This window comes from Pristiophorus japonicus, unplaced genomic scaffold (genome assembly GCF_044704955.1).
Source record: "Pristiophorus japonicus isolate sPriJap1 unplaced genomic scaffold, sPriJap1.hap1 HAP1_SCAFFOLD_3136, whole genome shotgun sequence".
Classification (NCBI taxonomy): Eukaryota; Metazoa; Chordata; class Chondrichthyes; family Pristiophoridae; genus Pristiophorus; species Pristiophorus japonicus.
Window position 1 is genome coordinate 142 of NW_027252929.1, and position 19,412 is coordinate 19,553.

General features: G+C 49.7%; 1 non-coding gene across 1 annotated transcript; it reads right to left on the reverse strand.

Moving 5' to 3' along the window:
• Positions 1 to 18,663: 18,663 nt before the first annotated feature.
• LOC139249458 (U2 spliceosomal RNA) lies at positions 18,664 to 18,863 on the reverse strand. Its single transcript, XR_011591174.1, has one exon. It is a non-coding gene; the product is annotated as a U2 spliceosomal RNA (small nuclear RNA).
• Between the last annotated feature and the right edge of the window lie 549 nt (positions 18,864 to 19,412).

Below are 19,412 nucleotides of genomic sequence, written 5' to 3' on the forward strand. Positions count from 1 at the left end.
CCTCTCTCCTTCTCCCCCCCCCCTCACCCCTCTCTCTCCCTCCCCTCCCCCCTTCCTCCTCTCCTCTTCTAAATCCCCGTGAGTTGGGTTCTGTGCCTGTGTCAATATTTGTGTTGGGGTGACTATGTGTGTGTGTGTACATTATTGAGCCTGTCTCATTTGCCGTTGCTTGTGGGTAATTCAATCTGTGTTAAGCTCAAAATTCGTAGCAATAGGCACATAGTGAGGTCAATTAGAGGGTAAGGTTTTTTTAACCTTGTGAGATTGGCGGCTGCCTATAAATCGGCAGCTGCTCCTTGAGGTCAGAAGGAAAAATACCAGAAGGAAGTAACGGACTGTCCCTTCCCTTTCTTAATCCATTCCTAATATTTGGATTGGTGTCACGCAGATCTTGCTGCCACCTTCCCCAACTAATCTACGTATCTATCCGGGGTCATCATTACCACAACGGTGTTGCAGATAAATGCACGCTGCCCCGCGCGATACTGACGGGTCCCAGCTCGCGGCCCGGCCTGTTACGGAGCGAGTTTATCGCGGCGAGTGCTCTGATTGACTCTCGGCATCTCTCGCTAAGGACCATCCAGCGACTCCCGGCCGAAATTGTCCCCTTGAACGTCAGCTGAGAGCCGGTTCAGGTTTGCCTGTGACGCCCTCCTTGGTGGAATAGTCCCGCCTCTCCCGCCCCAAACACTCGGTGTCCAGGTTGAGACATGGAAGAATAGCAAGGTACAGCAGCAAGCGAGGAGATTCTAAATGCAGGTTCCGTCGTTCCTTTTAAAACATGTTTCTATGTTTTAAAAGGAATGACGGAACCTGCATTTATATAGCGCCTTTCATGACTGCTGCTTGTCCCAAAGCGCTTTGCAGCCAATGAAGTACTTTTTAAAGTGCAGTGACTGTCGTAATGGAGCCAGTTTGCACACAGCAAGCTCCTACAAACAACAATGAGATCAGTGACCAGATCATCTGTTTTTATTTTCTTCGAAATAGTGGCCGCGGGATCTTTACCGTCCACCCGAGGGGGCAGACGGGGCCCTCGGTTTAACGTCCCATCTGAAAGGCGGCCCCTCCGACAGTGCGGCTCTCCCTCAGCACTGCGGCGAGAGTAAATGCAATTGGGAGGGGAGGCGAGGGGGGGCTGTTTTGCTGCCTCCCTGTTGCATCATGAAATTCCGGAGCAGTGGATCGCCTGAACAGAGGGGGCAGTGGTTCCAGTCCACTGCCCCTCACCTCCTTTTAAGGATTTATGGTTTGGGCACCGTTCCAATTTGACACAAGAGGAAAGAATGTGCAATGCGGACTGATTCGATCTCGGTAAAGGTCGACAAACAAACTCGATCCCTCATCGCCCTCGAGAAGGAGGCAGTGAGCCGCCTTCTTGAACAGCTGCAGTCCTGTGAGGGGAACATTTTTTTCTCCTACAGTTTGACTTATGAGGAAAGGTTGCGGAGGTTGGGCCTCTACTCATTGGAATTCAGAAGAATGAGAGGTGAACTTATCGAAACGTATAAGATTATGAGGGGGCTTGACAAGTTGGATGCAGAGAGGATGTTTCCACTGATGGGGGAGACTAGAACTAGAGGGAACGATCTTAGAATAAGGGGCCGCCCATTTAAAACAGGGATGAGGAGGAATTTCTTCTCTCGGAGGGTTGTAAATCTGTGGAATTCGCTGCCTCAGAGAGCTGTGGAAGCCGGGACATTGAATAAATTTAAGACAGAGATAGACAGTTTCTTAACCGATAAGGGATGCGGGGAGGGAAGTGGAGCTGAGTCCATGATCAGATCAGCCATGATCGTATTAAATGGCCTACTCCTGCTCCTATTTCTTATGAGTGTCTCGCTGGGCCATTTCAGAGGGGCAGTTAAGAGTCAACCACAGTGGGTCTGGAATCACGTGTAGGCCCAGACCGGGTAAGGTCGGCAGATTTCCTTCCCGAAAGGGGCATTAAAGTGAACCAGATGGCTTTTTTTCCCGACAAGCAGCTGTTTAAATTCCCCCCAGCTGCTGTGGTGGGATTTGAACTCTGGTCCCCTGGTCATTAGTCCAGGCCTCTGGATCATTGGTCCAGTGACGTAACCACTGTGCCCAAGAGGGTGAGGGGCATGCAGGGTTACGGACAAAAAGCAGGGATGGTGCAACTGTGCACATCCGCTCTTTCAACGAGCCAGCGCGGTTGTGATGGGCTGAATGGCCTCCTCCTCAGCTGTAAGCTTGTATTGTTCCATGAAAATGCTGGAGACACACTCAGCAGGTCAGGCAGCATCTGTGGAGAGAGAAACGGAGTTAACGTTTCAGGTCGATGACCCTTCGTCTCCACACATACTGTATTTCCTGCATTTTTCTGTTTCAAGATTCTTATCCTTGTTTTCAAATCCTTTCATGGTCTCGCTGCACCCTATTCTCTAGAGAATATAGGCCTAGTCTCTGTATCTATCTCTGTCTCGATCTCTGCCTCCCTATCCCTATAACCTCCTCCAGCCTCACAACCCCCCCCCCCCGAGATGTCTGCGCTCCCCTAATTCTGCCCTCTTGAGCATCCCTGATTTTAATCGTGCCACCATTGAACATAAGAACATAAGAAATAGGAGCAGGAGTCGGCCACACGGCCCCTCGAGCCTGCTCCGTCATTTAATACGATCATGGCTGATCCGATCATGGACTCAGCTCCACTTCCCCGCCCGCTCCCCATAACCCCTTTATTCCCTTGTCGCTCTTGGTGGCCGTGCCTTCAGCTGCCTGGGCCTCAAAGCTCTGGAATTCGATCCCTAAACCTCTCCGCCTCTCTCTCTCTCGCTCTCTCTCTCTCCTCCTTTTTAAGACGCTCCCTAAAACCTACCAAGCATTTGGTCGCCTGCCCTTATGCGGCTCGGTGTCAAATTCATTTGATCACACTCCTGCGGAGTGTTCTACGAGGCGAAAGGCGCTATATGAATGCAAGTTGTTTGGTTCCATACTCCTGTCTTGGCCGGATTTGACCTCAGGGTCCCAGAGGTGAAAGGTCAAGCGTGGCGCCCACTGCATCACCCAGTTTCCCCCCCGGTGCGATTTATTTTCCCAATTGCGTGCGACGTAAACAGTGACCCTGCCGGAAGGTGAGAAACGGCTGGGGCTGCGATTGTGTTTCTCTGGCTGTGCTTCCCACATTGTGGAACAGCGCTGTGCTGTGAGCCTTTCCCTCCTCCCCCTTTCTAATCCCTGACGGTTGTGTCTGGCATCGTAAAGTCCGCGCTGCTCACAATGGGAGGAAACGGCTGCTTTGTATGTTTTGCTGGTTCCACCACTGATCCTCCAGGGGGGGGAGGGGGATTCTCCCTGTCCCAGCTCATCCGCTGCTGAAGCCCTCACCCATGCCATTGTCACCTCCAGACTTGACACTTCCCACGCACTCCTGGCTGGCCTCCCACATTCTACCCTACGCAAACTTGAGCTCGTCCAAAACTCAGCTGCCCCCGTGTCCTAACCTGCGACGAGTCCCGCTCACCCATCACCCCCTGTGCTCGCTGACCTACATTGGCTTCCTGTTGAGCACCGCCTCGATTTCAAAATTATCATCCTTCTTTTCAAAGCCCTCGCCCCTCCCTATCTCTGTAATCTCCTCTGGCCCCCCCCCCCCCCCCCCCAAAATGTCTGCGCTCCTTCAATTCTGCCCTCTTGAGCATCCCCGATTATAATCGCTCCACCATCGGTGGCCGTGCCTTCTGTGGCCTGGGCCCCAAGCTCTGGAACTCCCTCCCTGAACCTCTCCGCCTCTCTACCTCTCTTTCCTCCTTCAAGACGCTCCTTAAAACCTCCCTCTTTCACCAAGCAACTGCGTTAATTTCTACTTGCGTGGCTCGGTGTCAAATTTTTGTCTCATAGCACTCCTGCGAAGCGCCTTGGGACGTTGCACTACGTTAAAGGCGCTATATAAATCTAAGTTGTTGTTGTTGTGAGGATGATGATTGAGGCCTACTGAATTCACTCTGTAAGCGGCTACTTAGCTACATTCCTATCTGGGTTGAGTCGGTTTATCTCTCCTATCCTGAAGGTGCCAATTCTCGCTGGCGAACTTGCCATATCGCGCGCAGCAAGCTCCCACAAACAGCAACGTGATAATGACCAAGATAATCAGTTTTTTAAAATTTAGTGGTCTTGATTGAGGGGTACATTTTGGCTTGGCCATCTTGGGGAGAACTCCCCTCTGCTCTTCCCGAGAGGGAGGTGGAAACGGATTCAATCGTTGCCTTCAAAGGGAATTGGATGAATACTTGAAAGAGGAAAAAATTGCAGGAATATGGGGAAAGAGCGGGGACGTGGGACTAACTGGGCTGCTCTTCGACAAAGCCGCCGCAGACTCGATGGGCCGAATGGCCTCCTCCTGTGTTCTACTATTCCATAATTCTATGAAAAAGCGGCCGTGGAATCTTTTGCGTCCACCTGAGAGAGCAGACGGGGCCTCGGTTTAACGTCTCATCCGAAAGACGGCACCTCCGACAGTGCGGCGCTCCCTCAGCACTGCACTGGGAGTGTCAGCCTGGATCTGTGTCCTCAAGTCTCTGGAGTGGGGCTTCAAAGAAAAAGAAAGGATTGCATTTATATAGCGCCTTCCACAACCACCGGGCGTCTTGAAGCGCTTTACGGCCGATGAAGTACTTTTGGAATGTAGTCACTGTTGTAATGTGGGCAACGCGGCACACAGCAAGCTCCCACACACAGCAACGTGATAATGACCCAGCCAATCTGTTCTTTTTTTTAATGATGTTTATTGAGGGGTAAATATTGGCCCCAGGACACCAGGGAGAACTCCCTTGCTCTTCTTCAAAATAGTGGCCGTGGGATCTTTTACGTCCACCCAAGAGAGCAGACGGGGCCTCGGTTTAACGTGTCATCTGAAAGTCGGCACCTCCGACAGTGCGGCACTCCCTCGGCACTGCACTGGGAGTGTCGGACTAGATTTCTTTGTGCTCGGACATGGTGTTAGACCGAGGTCCCGCTCCAGTCAAAAGATCCCCAGGCACTTTTGCGGAAGAGTCCGGAAACTCTCCGCGCCCCGGCTATAACAATCCTCCCCCAGCCAACACCACCAATAAGCAGGCTGGGCAGGAATTTCTCACCCAGGGCCGACTGACTATTGGATGCTGCTGTGGCCAAAATGGCCGCCCCCGACGTTTGGCCACTTGGCGACGGTCGGGTCAGAGTGCGCGGAATCAGTCGAAACACTGCGAGTGCATTGATAAGCTGCGGTACATCAAAGCAAGTCATTGTTTCCTTCGCGATCTCTGCCCACCGAGCAGTTTGGGTGAGTCAGCAAGGCTGTGCTATTTACAGAAAGGCTGAATCACAGCGAGGGAAGAGTAGGCCTCACTTTGGCTTGAATAGTGTTTTTGCCCTTATCTTTCCCCCCCCCCCCCCCCCCCACACCACACCACCCTCCCAGCTAGTGGGGGTGGGGGGGGGGGGGGGGGTGGTCTCTAACCTCACTTCAACTCCTTCCAGTTTGTAGTTATTTATTTGTTTCTGGGCGCTGCTCGGCAGGAGCAGAGCATGGAAAGGCTCCCGGTTGCCACGGTAACTGCGCACAGTGTGTGTGTGTGTGTGTGTGTGTGGGGAATGAATCTAATGCAACGTGTTTTCCTGTGGCACTGACCGCTGTGGTGTTGTACCAAGGAAAACGAGGATCCCTGGGTAATTTGTTGGCGGATTGGCCATTTTTTTCTGTTGAAATGATGACCCATTGACCTTGTAGAGAGATATGGGATACTAAGAACACGATTAGACTTCGGGACAAGGGACGTGGGTATGAACTGATTAAAGGCAAGTTCAGGGCTTGCAGATTGATCAGTATCTGGAATGGACTATGGCTCGGGCAGTGCCATGCCAGGAGAAAGTCATGATGCAACGATCGTAGACATTTAATGGATGAGTGAGCAAATGGCCTCTCTCATTCACGCTTGTCCTCGTTGAATTATTCAGCTGTTTGCTTCCTCTTAATAGGACACTCGAACACATTAAAAAAATCTTAATTTTTAATGATGCCCTCATTGGGATTGTAGGTGATGGAATCATTTAATCCTGTCATTATTTCAATCTAAACAACGAATAGGAGCAGGAGTAAGCTTGTTCCACCAATCAATGAGGTCATGGCTGATCTTTTACCTCAACTCCACCTTCCTGCACTAATCCCATGTCTCTTGATTCCCTTAGTATCCAAAAATCTATCGATCTCCGTCTTGAATATACTCAATGACTGAGCCTCCACAGCCCTCTGGGGTCGAGATGACTGAAGAGATTTCTCTGTCTAAAGTACATGGGTGGGTCGCATCTCTGAATGTAGCTATCTCTCAGTCATCATAAGAACATAAGAATTAGGAACAGGAGTAGGCCATCTAGCCCCTCGAGCCTGCTCCGCCATTCAATAAGATCATGGCTGATCTGGCCGTGGACTCAGCTCCACTTACCCGCCCTCTCCCCGTAACCCTTAATTCCCTTATTGGTTAAAAATCTATCTATCTGTGACTTGAATACATTCAATGAGCTAGCCTCAACTGCTTCCTTGGGCAGAGAATTCCACAGATTCACAACCCTCTGGGAGAAGAAATTCCTTCTCAACTCGGTTTTAAATTGGCTCCCCCGTATTTTGAGGCTGTGCCCCCTAGTTCTAGTCTCCCCAACCAGTGGAAACAACCTCTCTGCCTCTACCTTGTCTATCCCTTTCATTATTTTAAATGTTTCTATAAGATCACCCCTCATCCTTCTGAACTCCAACGAGTAAAGACCCAGTCTACTCAATCTATCATCATAAGGTAAGCCCCTCATCTCCGGAATCAGCCTCGTGAATCGTCTCTGTACCCCCTCCAAAGCCAGTATATCCTTCCTTAAGTAAGGTGACCAAAACTGCATGCAGTACTCCAGGTGCGGCCTCACCAATACCCTGTACAGTTGCAGCAGGACCTCCCTCCTTTTGTACTCCATCCTTCTCGCAATGAAGGCCAACATTCCATTCGCCTTCCTGATTACCTGCTGCACCTGCAAACTAACTTTTTGGGATTCATGCACAAGGACCCCCAGGTCCCTCTGCACCACAGCATGTTATAATTTCTCTCCATTCAAATAATATTCCCTTTTACTGTTTTTTTTCCCCAAGGTGGATGACCTCACACTTTCCGACATTGTATTCCATCTGCCAAACCTTAGCCCATTCACTTAACCTATCTAAATCTTTTTGCAGCCTCTGTGTCCTCTACACAACCCGCTTTCCCACTAATCTTTGTGTCATCTGCAAATTTTGTTACACTACACTCTGTCCCCTCTTCCAGGTCATCTATGTATATTGTAAACAGTTGTGGTCCCAGCACAGATCCCTGTGGCACACCACTAACCACCGACTTCCAACCCGAAAAGGACCCATTTATCCCTCTGCTTTCTGCTCGCCAGCCAATTCTCTATCCATGCTAATACATTTCCTCTGACTCCGCGTACCTCTATCTTCTGCAGTAACCTTTTGTGTGGCACCTTATTGAATGTCTTTTGGAAATCTAAATACACCACATCCATCGGTACACCTCTATCCACCATGCTCGTTATATCCTCAAAGAATTCCAGTAAATTAGTTAAACATGATTTTCCCTTCATGAATCCATGCTGCGTCTGCATGACACTATTCCTATAGTGTCCCGCTATTTCTTCCTTAATGATAGTTTCAAGCATTTTCCCCACGACAGATGTTAAACTAACCGGTCTATAGTTACCTGCCTTTTGTCTGCCCCCTTTTTTTTTTTAAATAGAGGCGTTACATTAGCTGCTTTCCAATCCGCTGGTACCTCCCCAGAGTCCAGAGAATTTTGGTAGATTATAACGAATGCATCTGCTATAACTTCCGCCATTTCTTTTAATACCCTGGGATGCATTTCATCAGGACCAGGGGACTTGTCTACCTTAAGTCCCATTAGCCTGTCCAGCACTACCCCCCTCGTGATAGTGATTGTCTCAAGGTCCTCCCTTCCCACATTCCTATGACCAGCAATTTTTGGCATGGTTTTTGTGTCTTCCACTGTGAAGACCGAAACAAAATAATTGTTTAAGGTCTCAGCCATTTCCACATTTCCCATTATTAAATCCCCCTTCTCATCTTCTAAGGGACCAACATTTACTTTAGTCACTCTTTTCTGTTTTATATATCTGTAAAAGCTTTTACTATCTGTTTTTATGTTTTGCGCAAGTTTACCTTCGTAATCTATCTTTCCTTTCTTTATTGCTTTTTTAGTCATTCTTTGCTGTTGTTTAAAATTTTCCCAATCTTCTAGTTTCCCACTAACCTTGGCCACCTTATACGCATTGGTCTTTGATTTGATACTCTCCTTTATTTCCTTGGTTATCCACGGCTGGTTATCCCTTCTCTTACCACCCTTCTTTTTCACTGGAATATATTTTTGTTGCGCACTATGAAAGACTCCTTAAAAGTCCTCCACTGTTCCTCAATTGTGCCACCGTTTGGTCTGTGTTTCCAGTCTACTTTAGCCAATTCTGCCCTCATCCCACTGTAGTCCCCTTTGTTTAATCATAGTACGCTCGTTTCTGACACAACTTCCTCACCCTCAATCTGTATTACAAATTCAACCATACTGTGATCACTCATTCCGAGAGGATCTTTTACTAGGAGATCGTTTACTATTCCTGTCTCATTACACAGGACCAGATCTAAGATGGCTTGCTCCCTTGTAGGTTCTGTAACATACTGTTCTAAGAAACAATCCCGTATGCATTCTATGAATTCCTCTTCCAGGCTACCCCGTGCGATTTGAGTTGACCCATCGATATGTAGGTTAAAATTCCCCATGACTACTGCCGTTCCTTTTTCACATGCCTCCATTATTCCCTTGATTATTGCCCGCCCACCGTGAAGTTATTATTTGGGGGCCTATAAACTACGGCCTATCATCATAGGCCGTCCCTCGAACGAGGATGACTTGCTTCCACACCAAAAGGAGATGAGTTCGCAGATGTTTCAACGAAGGACCCGATGTTCCAGTCCTGAGCACCAGGGGTGGAAGATGCCTGTGGGTGGATTTTTTTAACGTGGGGTGACCGTTGCACACCAGCCACCACACGGGGCTTGACAGAGCTAGGTCTTGGTCCAGTGGCAAGGGTTAACCAGGACGACTGGAAACCAGCTCTGCTCGCAGTGTGGGCTGGGCCTGTGCTGCCTCTGGGCCCTCGCCTCTTCTGGGCCCTGTACCCTCGTTTGCCGCACCTCCACCACAATCTCTCACCGCTCCTCCGCCACGATCTCTCACCGCTCCTCCGCCACAATCTCTCACCGCTCCTCCGCCACAATCTCTCACCGCTCCTCCGCCACAATCTCTCACCGCTCCTCCGCCACGATCTCTCGCCACTCCTCCGCCACGATCTCTCACCGCTCCTCCGCCACGATCTCTCACCGCTCCTCCGCCACAATCTCTCACCGCTCCTCCGCCACAATCTCTCACCGCTCCTCTGCCACAATCTCTCGCTACTCCTCCGCCACAATCTCTCGCCACTCCTCCGCCACGATCTCTCTCCACTCCTCCGCCACGATCTCTCACCGCTCCTCCGCCACGATCTCTCACCGCTCCTCCGCCACGATCTCTCACCGCTCCTCCGCCACAATCTCTCACCGCTCCTCCGCCACAATCTCTCACCGCTCCTCTGCCACAATCTCTCGCCGCTCCTCTGCCACAATCTCTCACCGCTCCTCCGCCACAATCTCTCGCCGCTCCTCCGCCACGATCTCTCGCCGCTCCTCCGCCACGATCTCTCGCCACTCCTCCACCACGATCTCTCGCCGTTCCTCCGCCACGATCTCTCGCAATACACAATACATTCCATGACTATTGAAACATCCATAGTAGCAAATTCTATTGTTTTATTTTTCTCGGCACGAAAGTTAGAAGCTTAAGTATCGGGTTCACCTTAGAATCAGTAACCCCCCTCGCCAACAGTTGAACACACGCACACACACGAATGAGAAACCTTGAAACCTTCCTGAGGAAATCTGCATTGGCGCTGTTGGTCTTGAGAGGCTGTTGCGTAGGAGTTTAAGGCCTAGCGCCGTTTACTTTTTGTGCTCCCTCAAGTATGGGTCCTCGATCCTTGCCGTCGAGTGATTGGGGGCCCTGCGGCAATGCCTGACAAACTCGACCTCCCGAGCACCCGGCTAGACCCCGCGAGCCGGTGGCGAGGTCCGAAACACCAAAAATATATATATTTTTTTTTCTGCTGCTCTGCGAATCTTGCAAGCGATCGTTCTCGTGCGTCGTTGCCCTTGTAGAGTAGACCAGCCATTGACTGTCAGCCGTGGCTCAGTGGGCAGCACACTTGCCTCTGTGTCAGAAGGTCGTGGGTTCAAGTCCCACTCCAGAGACTCGAGCGGCAAAATCTAGGCTGACGATCCCAGTGCAGTGCTGAGGGAGCGCCGCACTGCCGGAGGTGCCGTCTCTCAGATGAGACGTTAAACCGAGGCCCCGTCTGCTCTCTCGGGTGGATGTAAAAGATCCCATGGCACTATTTCGAAGAGGAGCAGGGGGAGTTACCCTCGGTGTCCTGGGGCCAATATTTCTCGTTCAATCAACATCGTTAAAAAACAGATGATCTGGTCATTATCACATTGCTGTTTGTGGGAGCTTGCTGTGCGCAAATTAGCTGCCGAGTTTCTTACATTACCAAACTTCAAAAAGTACTTCATTGGCTGCAAAGCACTTTGGGACGTCCTGAGGCCATGAAAGGCGCTATATAAATGCAAGTGTTTTTTATTTATGTCGCACCCCATCCCAAAGTGCGGGTACGTGTGACTATTCCCCAGTTACTGCGCAGAACGTTGGCACGTTATAAGAAACTATTTTCTTTTGGATGACTTTACACATGGGCTATTTAACCTTGAAGGGCAGCGACTCAAACTCGGAGTACGTATTTATTTTTAATTATTCACAGGATGTGGGCGTCGCTGGCAAAGCCGGCATTTATTGCCCATCCCTAGTTGCCCCTTGAGAAGGTGGTGGTGAGCCGCCGCCTTCTTGAACCGCTGCAGTCCCGTGTGGGCAGTTTTCCATAGCCGTGTTGCTAACAACCTTGCTCAGACCATTTCAGAGCACATTGCTGTGGGTCTGGAGTCACGTATAGGCCAGACCGGGTAAGGGCGGCAGATTTCCTTCCCTAAAACACATTAGTGAACCAGATGGGTCTTTACGAGAATCCAGACGTTTCATGGTCACTGATACTAGTTTTTTTTTTAAATTCTAAATTTATTTAATTCACTGAATTCAAATTCCCCAGCTGCCGTGGTGGGATTTGAACTCGTGTCTCGGGATCATTAGTCCAGGCCTCTGGATTACTACTCCAGTTACGTAACCACAATGCTACTGTACCCGAAGTAAATCTGGAACCATACTTCAAACTAATGACAGTGGGACAAGGAGAACAGGTTCAAATTCACGTAAGGCCGATATAGCACTTCACAAAGAAAGAACAAACCTGCATTTATATAGTGCCTTTTGCTTCCTCAGGACATCCCAAAATACATCACTGTCAATGAAATGCGATCATGGTTGTTTTGTAGGCAAACACTGCAGCCAGTTTGCCCACAGCAAGGACCCACAAACAGTAAATGAGACGATTATCCAGTTAATCTGTTTGTGATGTTGGTCGAGGGATAAATATTAACCAGGACCCCGGGGGTAACTCCCCTGCTCTTCTTCAAATAGTGCCATGGGATCTTTTAAGTCCACCTGAGAGGGCAGACAGGGCCTCAGTTTAACATCTCATCCAAAAGACAGCACCTGAGACAGTGCTGCGCTGTCAACCTAGATATTTGTGCTCAAGTCCCTGGAGTGGGACTTGAACCCACAACCTTCTGACTCAGAGGCGAGGGTGCTGCCCACTGAGCCACAGCTGACAAAGAGTGACTGATACATGGAATAGACATCCAACTAGCATGCTGGAATTTAAAAACCCCGGAATCATTTTGAAGTAACAGTAGAATATCGTAAGAGAGGGAAGTGTAAGATCTGTCTGGACAGGTGAGCGATGATAGACAAGACTGGAATCGTGGAATTTGTTCTATATAAACTGTACAGAGTCACTGTTTATTCAGGGCAAGGGTCACTGTTTATTCAGGGTAAGGGTCACTCACTGTGTAACTGTACAGAGTCACTGTTTATTCAGGGTAAGGGTCACTCACTGTGTAACTGTACAGAGTCACTGTTTATTCAGGGCAAGGGTCACTGTTTATTCAGGGTAAGGGTTACTCACTGTAACTGTACAGAGTCACTGTTTATTCAGGGCAAGGGTCACTCACTGTGTAACTGTACAGGGTCACTGTTTATTCAGGGCAAGGGTCACTCACTGTGTAACTGTACAGAGTCACTGTTTATTCAGGGTAAGGGTCATTAACTGTACAGAGTCACTGTTTATTCAGGGTAAGGGTCACTCACTGTGTAACTGTACAGAGTCGCTGTTTATTCAGGGCAAGGGTCACTGTTTATTCAGGGTAAGGGTTACTCACTGTAACTGTACAGAGTCACTGTTTATTCAGGGCAAGGGTCACTGTTTATTCAGGATAAGGGTCACTCACTGTGTAACTGTACAGAGTCACTGTTTATTCAGGGTAAGGGTCACTGTTTATTCAGGGTAAGGGTCACTCACTGTGTAACTGTACAGAGTCACTGTTTATTCAGGGCAAGGGTCACTGTTTATTCAGGGTAAGGGTCACTCACTGTGTAACTGTACAGAGTCACTGTTTATTCAGGGTAAGGGTCATTAACTGTACAGAGTCACTGTTTATTCAGGGTAAGGGTCACTCACTGTGTAACTGTACAGAGTCGCTGTTTATTCAGGGCAAGGGTCACTGTTTATTCAGGGTAAGGGTTACTCACTGTGTAACTGTACAGAGTCACTGTTTATTCAGGGCAAGGGTCACTGTTTATTCAGGGTAAGGGTCACTCACTGTGTAACTGTACAGGGTCACTGTTTATTCAGGGTAAGGGTCACTCACTGTGTAAGTGTACAGAGTCACTGTGTATTCAGGGTAAGGGTCACTCACTGTAACTGTACAGAGTCACTGTTTATTCAGGGTAAGGGTCACTCACTGTGTAACTGTACAGGGTCACTGTTTATTCAGGGTAAGGGTCACTCACTGTGTAAGTGTACAGAGTCACTGTGTATTCAGGATAAGGGTCACTCACTGTGTAACTGTAGAGAGTCGCTGTTTATTCAGCAGGGTAAGGGTCACTCGCTGTGTAACTGAAAAATTCCCAGCTCCTCCATTCCGTTCCGGTGTTAAGTGACATTTCCTCTGCTGAATGCAGTTTTATTCAGCAGGGTAAGGCATGTAGTAAATACGGAGTGAAGCTCCCTCCTCCCTGCTCAAACAACCAGCCTGAGCGACGGCCTGTGCTGACGGACCCCTTCGATTGTTGTGGATGCTGATGGTCTCGCGAGTAACCCCCGATGGTAACTGTTCTCTTTCCGCAGGCAATGGTGGCGTGCTACCCCGGGCACGGAACTGGGTATGTCCGACATATCGACAATCCAAACGGTGATGGGCGCTGTGTCACGTGTATTTATTATCTAAACAGGGACTGGGATATCAATGTAAGTACTGCTGGATTTAAAAAAACAATTATTTTATTCGTTCCTGGGATGTGGGTGTCGCTGGCAAGACCAGCATTTATTGCCCATCCCTAATTGCCCCTTGAGAAGGTGGTGGTGAGCCGCCTTCTTGAACCGCTGCAGTCCCGTGAGGTGAAGGTGCTCCCACAGTGCTGTTAGGGAGGGAGTTCCAGGATTGTGACCCAGCGACGATGAAGGAACGGCCGATATATTTCCAAGTCGGGATGGTGTGTGACTGGGAGGGGAACGTGGAGGTGGTGGTGTTCCCATGCGCCTGCTGCCCTGGTCCTTCTGTGCGGCAAGCCAATCCCACATCTTTCCCCACCTGTGACCGACACTGTAATTCCTGTAGTGGACTGTTCAGTCGCCGAAGGACTCATTTTTAGAGTGGAAGCAAGGCTTCCTCGATTTCGAGGGACTGCCTACGATGATGATGAGGGGGTAGAGGTCGCGGGTTTGGGAGGTGCTGCAGAAGAAGCCTTGGCGAGTTGCTGCAGTGCATCTTGTAGATGGTGCACACTGAACTATTTCGAAGAAGAGCAGAGGGAGTTCTCCCCGGTGTCCTGGGGCCAATATTTATCCCTCAGTCAACATCACAAAAACAGATTATCTGGTCATTATCACATTGCTGTGTGTGGGAGCTTGCTGTGCGCAAATCGGCTGCCGCGTTTCCCACATTACAACAGCGACTATACTCCAGAAGTACTTCATTGGCTGTAAAGCGCTTTGAGACGCCCGGTGGTTGTGAAAGGCGCTATATAAATGCAAGTCTTTACTTCACCCCCTCGGTTTGGTCTCCCCAGGTCCACGGTGGCTTGCTGCAGATATACCCGGAAAATCGTTCAGAGGTCGCCAACATTGAACCTTTGTTCGACAGGTTATTAATCTTCTGGTCCGATCGAAGGAATCCTCATGAAGTGAAACCTGCCTATGCCACTAGGTAACCAGGTGGGGGGGGGGAAACGTGCTTACGCTCTTGGCGGGCTGGGAGAGACGGCTCAAGGGATGTGGGGTGGTGTGACGGGCAGCGAGCAGAAGCTGGTGTACAATGTTAGCGTTGACGGTTGGATTTCAATAGGTGCAATGGTGGCTGTGTCATTTTAACACGAACTCTGTAACCCCCCCCCCCCAACTCCCCCCCCCCCCCCGCCCCCCCACTCTCCTAATTCATCAAAACTTACGTATCTGGAGAGAGCATTCTGAGTTCCATAACACTGGGTAACAGAACTGGTGGGTACAGGTCTGTCACTGTATAACACTGGGGTACAGTACTGGTAGTTACAGGTCTGTCACTGTATAACACTGGGGTACAGTACTGGTAGTTACAGGTCTGTCACTGTATAACACTGGGGTACAGTACTGGTGGGTACAGGTCTGTCACTGGATAACAGTGGGGTACAGTACTGGTGGGTACAGGTCTGTCACTGTATAACACTGGGGTACAGTACTGGTGGGTACAGGTCTGTCGCTGTATAATCCTGGGGTACAGGACTGGTGGGTACAAATCTGTCACTGTATAACCCTGGGGTACAGTACTGGTGGGTACAGGTCTGTCACTGTATAACCCTGGGGTACAGGACTGGTGGGTACAGCTCTGTCACTGTATAACCCTGGGGTACAGTACTGGTGGGTACAGGTCTGTCACTGTATAACCCTGGGGTACAGTACTGGTGGGTACAGGTCTCTCACTGTATAACCCTGGGGTACAGTACTGGTGGGTACAGGTCTGTCACTGTATAACACTGGGGTACAGTACTGGTGGGTACAGGTCTGTCACTGTATAACACTGGGGTACAGTACTGGTGGGTACAGGTCTGTCACTGTATAACCCTGGGGTACAGGACTGGTGGGTACAGATCTGTCACTGTATAACACTGGGGTACAGTACTGGTGGGTACAGGTCTGTCACTGTATAACACTGGGGTACAGTACTGGTGGTTACAGGTCTGTCACTGTATAACACTGGGGTACAGTACTGGTGGGTACAGGTCTGTCACTATAACATTAGGGTACAGTACTGGTGGGTACAGATCTGATACTATAACACTGAGGTACAGTACTGGTGGGTACAGATCTGTCACTGTGTAACCCTGGGGTACAGTACTGGTGGGTACAGGTCTGTCACTGTATAACCCTGGGGTACAGTACTGGTGGGTACAGGTCTCTCACTGTATAACCCTGGGGTACAGTACTGGTGGGTACAGGTCTGTCACTGTATAACACTGGGGTGCAGTACTGGTGGGTACAGGTCTGTCACTGTATAACCCTGGGGTACAGTACTGGTGGGTACAGGTCTGTCACTGTATAATCCTGGGGTACAGTACTGGTGGGTACAGGTCTGTCACTGTATAACCCTGGGGTACAGGACTGGTGGGTACAGGTCTGTCACTGTATAACACTGGGGTACAGTACTGGTAGTTACAGGTCTGTCACTGTATAACACTGGGGTGCAGTACAGATGGGTACAGGTCTGTCACTGTATAACACTGGGGTACAGTACTGGTGGGTACAGGTCTGTCACTGTATAACACTGGGGTACAGTACTGGTGGGTACAGGTCTGTCACTTTATAACACTGGGGTACAGTACTGGTAGGTACAGGTCTGTCACTGTATAACACTGGGGTACAGGACTGGTGGGTACAGGTCTGTCACTATAACATTAGGGTACAGTACTGGTGGATACAGGTCTGTCACTGTATAACACTGGGGTACAGTACTGGTGGGTACAGGTCTGTCACTGTATAACACTGGGGTACAGTACTGGTGGGTACAGGTCTGATACTATAACACTGGGGTACAGTACTGGTGGGTACAGGTCTGTCACTGTATAACACTGGGGTACAGTACTGGTGGGTACAGGTCTGTCACTGTATAACACTGGGGTACAGTACTGGTGGGTACAGGTCTGTCACTGTATAACACTGGGGTACAGTACTGGTGGGTACAGGTCTGTCACTGTATAACCCTGGGGTACAGTACTGGTGGGTACAGGTCTGTCACTGTATAACACTGGGGTACAGTACTGGTGGGTACAGGTCTGTCACTGTATAACACTGGGGTACAGTACTGGTGGATACAGATCTGTCACTGTATAACACTGGGGTACAGTACTGGTGGGTACAGGTCTGATACTATAACACTGGGGTACAGTACTGGTGGGTACAGATCTGTCACTGTATAACCCTGGGGTACAGTACTGGTGGGTACAGGTCTGTCACTGTATAACCCTGGGGTACAGTACTGGTGGGTACAGGTCTGTCACTGTATAACCCTGGGGTACAGGACTGGTGGGTACAGGTCTGTCACTATAACATTAGGGTACAGTACTGGTGGGTACAGATCTGATACTATAACACTGGGGTACAGTACTGGTGGATACAGGTCTGTCACTGTATAACACTGGGGTACAGTACTGGTGGGTACAGATCTGTCACTGTATAACACTGGGGTACAGTACTGGTGGGTACAGGTCTGTCACTATAACATTAGGGTACAGTACTGGTGGGTACAGATCTGATACTATAACACTGGGGTACAGTACTGGTGGGTACAGGTCTGTCACTGTATAACACTGGGGTACAGTACTGGTGGATACAGATCTGTCACTGTATAACACTGGGGTACAGTACTGGTGGGTACAGGTCTGATACTATAACACTGGGGTACAGTACTGGTGGGTACAGGTCTGTCACTGTATAACACTGGGGTACAGTACTGGTGGGTACAGGTCTGTCACTGTATAACACTGGGGTACAGTACTGGTGGGTACAGGTCTGTCACTGTATAACACTGGGGTACAGTACTGGTGGGTACAGGTCTGTCACTGTATAACCCTGGGGTACAGTACTGGTGGGTACAGGTCTGTCACTGTATAACCCTGGGGTACAGTACTGGTGGGTACAGGTCTGTCACTGTATAACACTGGGGTACAGTACTGGTGGATACAGATCTGTCACTGTATAACACTGGGGTACAGTACTGGTGGGTACAGGTCTGTCACTGTATAACATTGGGGTACAGTACCGGTGGGTACAGGTCTATAACACTAGGGTAAAGTATTGATGGGTAAAATATCCCAGGACACTATTCAAAGAAGAGCATGGGAGTTCTCCCTTGTGTCCTGGCCAATATTTATCAGATTATCTGGTCCTTTGCACATTACTGTTTGTGGGAGCTTGATGTGCATAAATTAGCTGCCGTGTTTCCTACATTACAACAGTGAGTACACTTCAAAATTACTTTATTAGGTGTAGAGCGCTTTGGGACATCCTGAGATTGTGAAAGGCACTATATAAATGCAAGAGCTTTCTTTCCTTTTTCGTTCTTTCCTCATTCTAAAGTGAGCGCTTTCAAATGAAGCGGTTCGTTAATACAAAATGGCTGTACACGTACCACACAAGGAGGATGCCTTCGGTGGGATGCTGTATCTCGGTGACTACACTGAATGTCCGGGACTCTCACACAGTAATGAGGTTGGGGGAGCAAGTGTCACTATTTCTGCTGCCTCTCCATCACTGGGTTCTTTGCTGCCCTGATGGCTCCCTGGGGTAATATTCACACTGTATGGCGCTGCTGCGTCGCCGCTCTGTGCTGCCGCTCTGGGATACCATAATTGGCCTCAGCCCCTACACCAGAGACAGATTAAAAGAAAGTCAGACAGGGTACCCAATCCTGATGTCAATCGAGTGACTCGTGCTTTAATGTGTGTGCGTGCGAGCGTAAAATCAGGCTTGCCTGTGTGGTCCGTACTCCCATCGCTTTTCCCCCACACCCACGGTTGAATAGCCGAGCGATTGGCTGTTTGTGTGAGGTAACCCAGGGTGACATGGTTGCTGATTTTTAAAATTTATTCGTTTCTGGGACGTGTGGGCGTCGCTGGCAAGGCCGGCATTTATTTTTTAATTTTTTTAAAAAAATTTTATTATTTTAAATTTTTCGTAGCCAATCTTTCCAATTCTTTGTCAGATCACAAACGCCAGAGGTCACCTTGCACACATCAAGGATCACCCTGCGCTAATGCTCTTAGCCAAAAGGCCTAGAGCCCAAGCACCGTTCCTGGAAGTACTGCAATACCAGGTTCGTGCCATGGAGGTGGATGGGCAAGCCCCCCACACACCTCCTATTTCCAAAAAGCATAGGAGAACCACCTTCCTGATCCAGGGAGAACCACGTTGGGGTCATGGTTACTCCCCTGTCAGGTCAGTTACGCATGATCTTAGCCAAAAGGCCGAGAAGCGAGGCCGGCATTTATTGCCCATCCCTAATTGCCCCTTGAGAAGGTGGTGGTGAGCCGCCTTCTTGAACCGCTGCAGTCCGTGTGGTGAAGGTGCTCCCACACAGTGCTGTTAGGGAGGGAGTTCCGGGATTCTGACCCAGCGACGATGAAGGAACGGCCGATATATTTCCAAGTCAGGATGGTGTGTGACTGGGAGGGGAACGTGGAGGTGGTGGTGTTCCCATGCGCCTGCTGCCCTTGTCCTTCTAGGGGGTAGAGGTCACGGGTTTGGGAGGTGCTGCCGAAGAATCTACAGTGCAGAAGGAGGGCCATTCGGCCCATCGTGCCGGCTCTTTGAAAGAGCGATCCAGTTCGTCCCACTCCTGCGCTGAAGGAACCATATCTCAGCGCCCTCGAGAGCGGGAAAAGGGAGAAATACTCTCCCTCCCCCTTTCCTCTCCCCTCCCCCTTTCTCCCCTCCCCTTTCTCCCTCCCCTCTCTCCCTCCCCTCTCCTCCCCTCCCCCTCTCTCCTCCTCCCCCCCTCTCCCTCTCTATTCTCTCTGATCTCCTCT